Consider the following 3184-nt stretch of genomic DNA (forward strand, 5'->3'; position numbering starts at 1 on the left):
ATGTCTGGTCGATATCGGGTTTGTCATCAATTTATCCCGAATTTGGAAGCAGGTCCAGGAGCTAATTTTTTCTCGCTCTTTGCAAAGAATCCATAATTCATGATTGCCATTGACTTCAATACAAGGTATTTAATCCTGTCAAATTCCAGCTTTGTGTGAATAAAAATGGCCCTCCTCTAATTGTGGGTTTTGATGAAGCTAATTTTGGGGTGCTATCCAGTGGGCAGCCTCGGAGGGAGAGTCTACCAATATTTCTGATATGGAGAATGGCTTAAAGATAACCAAAGGAAAGATAGGAGGTGTGAAAATAACCACCAAGGATGTTGGTGACTCAGAAACCAAAGACTTTTTCAGAAAAAAAAATGCATGAAAAGAGCTACTTGGGCAGACTGTGACTCGAGTCATCAGAATATTTGGGTGGGGACTTTATATTGGGTCTCCAGGAGGCTACATGAGAAGCTAAAACGTAGATGCTGGACGTTTCTAAGCGTAACTAGGGAAGGAACTGGCCTGAGAGGGCTTCTATGACGTAAGTAGAGCCTGGATGATGTCACAGAGCACTGGGCGGAGGTTGCGCTTCTCTTCCGCTTGGGGGCGCGAGACTCCCCTGAAGGTGGGTTCACCATCTTCGCAACGGGGTGTGAAAGCCAGTTCAGCTCCTGAACCCCACAATTGTTCAACAGCCTTTCGGAGCCTGATCGGTTTCCGAAGACAGAATCTGGACGACTAGGACATTTTCTTTCGGTAAATACGTTTATGAAGATAACGGGGATCCTTGTAGCCCAGAAAGCTAAAAGTTTTCCCTCGTACCGCGAGTAACCGTATGTTCTGATGTCTTCCACGTTTGAGAGCTCGGCGGACGGTCTAGGCTAGTCAGTCTAAGAGTTTATTATAATTTCCTAACAATATCTAATTCATAATCCTACTAAAATGCCAAAGCTCCTCTCTGTGCCTGTACATTTTAGGAGATAATATTTCTTTGTTTTTTGTTTGGTTTGTTTTTTTTTTTTTTTTTTTTTTCGGAGCTGAGGACCGAACCCAGGGCCTTGTGCTTGTTAGACAACTGCTCTACCACTGAGCTAAATCCCAACCCCAGGAGATATTATTTCTAAATGGCTGTTGTTGCCTACACAAAAGACTCTAGTTGCGGTCGAAGATGCAACAGCGTCGCGGAATAAACCTGGGCCTGGGTCAGGATGCACAGTACAGAAAGCCAGTGGACTGGTGTGCTGTGTCTCTGGGCAGACACTTGTGGATGTTGCCACATAGTTCATAGTTAGAGGGTAGAAGAGGGGTGTGGCCACCCTTCTGGCACCTTTGCTATCCTTTCTCAGTTCTGCTTGCTTAAAGTGGGGACAGTTTATATACCACAGTTTAATACCACACTGACCTAGACATTCAAGGAGAGGTTCCTCAGCAGAGTCAAAGTGCCTCGGGCTGAAGAAATGTGTCTGAATATGTTATTCTGAGCTGAGAGGACCTTTTGTTCATTTCCCTTTGAACTTTAGATTTTGATTTTTGAGAGAGGGTTGTTCTGTGGATAGCTTTGGCTATCCTGGAACTAACTCTGTAGACCAGGCTGACCTTGATCTCACAGAGGTCTGCCTCCCTCTGCCTCTTAACTGCTGGAATTAAAGTGTTCTCCACCATTGCCCCAGGCCCTGGGGGACATTGTGGGCTGCAGAATTTCCCACGGATTGAAGGAAGGTGATGAGCCCATCACCCAATGGAAGGCCATTGTTCTAGATCAACTGTCAACAAATCCCTCTCTCTATCCGGTCAAGTATGACAGAATTGACTGTGTCTAAGGACTGGAAATTCACAACGATGAGAGGATTTTAAAGCTTAAGGTCTTGCCTCACAAAGTAGTGTTTCCTCAAGTGAAAGATGCCCATTTCGCAAGTGCCATGATTGGCAAAGATGTGGAGCATAAATTTGAGGGCAAACATGGCTCTAAGGTCAACTGGAGGGGGGTGGTCCTAGCCCAGGTGCCGATCATGAAGGACTGGTTTTACATCACCTACGAGAAAGATCCAGTCCTATACATCTACCAGCTCCTGGATGATTACACAGAAGGTATCCTCCATATCATTCCAGAGACTCCTCCAGCAGAGGTGAAGTCAGACGTTAACAGTGACATCTTATCAGGTCAATGTGTGCAGTACACCAGAAGCGACGGGTCCAAAAAGATCGGCAACGTCATTTACAAAGTTCTAGGCAAGCCTTCCATGTACTTCATCAAGGATGATGTTGATGTCCACATCTACATTTATAATCTGGTAGAAAAGATCTGTTAAGGTGAAATTCACAAAGTGAGGGTGGACGTAGATGGGTAATTTATAGGATTGGGGGGAAAATGTTTGTTTTTCTGTGTCAGATACACAAGGACCTTTGACAACTCCAGTATCTTTTCCAGTGGAATTTGTTTTTGCTCTAAAAAATAAAATGTGCGATGTGATGTGTTGTCTGTGAACACTTATGTGGAGGAGACGGGCTGTGGTGGATAGAACATGGAGAGGAAGCCGGAAAGGTCAAGGTTGTGAACAGTAAGTCTGATGTCACGTAGACTAAAACAAACAGGCCTGAGCTGGTCTGGTCTTTAGGGAGAGAAAAGAACTGGAGATGAGGCATAGAGGAGCAGGGATGGCACGGGAAAAAAGATGGATGTTTAGGAAGCAGAGGAGAGGGGCCAGAAATAGATAGACTCTCTGAGGTAAAGTTTGAGGGAGAAACAGACTGTTGGGGAAAGAGTGGCAGGTAACAGGAAGGTGATCTTGGAACTCAAGGGGAAACCCAATAAACTGATCCAAGCAGACTCAGAATCAGAGAAGATCAGGTTTTCTTTGACTAATGAAACGTAATGAAACCTGTTTCTCATCTGTAGATGTATTATTTTTAACTATGTGGGTGGGGGCAGGATATGAATACAGGAGATCACAGACAGAAGAATAGTCAGGTCTCCTGGAGCTGGAATTAAATGTGGTTGGTGGCCATTGGACATGAGCTCAAAGAACAAATCCACGTCCTCTTTCAAAGCAGACGAGCTCTTGATCCATTGGTCATCTCTCCAGGCCCCTAAAGTCATCTTATCAAATAAATCCAAACTTCACATGCAGAGAAGAGACCAGAATGAGGGTAAGAAAGATTAAATTGATGGGGATGTGGAAGAAAGACTAAAGAACAT

General features: G+C 44.5%; 1 long non-coding RNA gene across 1 annotated transcript; it reads left to right on the forward strand.

Moving 5' to 3' along the window:
• Positions 1-560: 560 nt before the first annotated feature.
• On the forward strand, positions 561-2458 carry LOC134481118 (uncharacterized). The gene is made up of 2 exons (XR_010056346.1): positions 561-744; positions 2098-2458. It is a non-coding gene; the product is annotated as an uncharacterized LOC134481118 (long non-coding RNA).
• Positions 2459-3184: the final 726 nt, after the last annotated feature.

Source organism: Rattus norvegicus, chromosome 11 (genome assembly GCF_036323735.1).
Source record: "Rattus norvegicus strain BN/NHsdMcwi chromosome 11, GRCr8, whole genome shotgun sequence".
Lineage (NCBI taxonomy): Eukaryota > Metazoa > Chordata > Mammalia > Rodentia > Muridae > Rattus > Rattus norvegicus.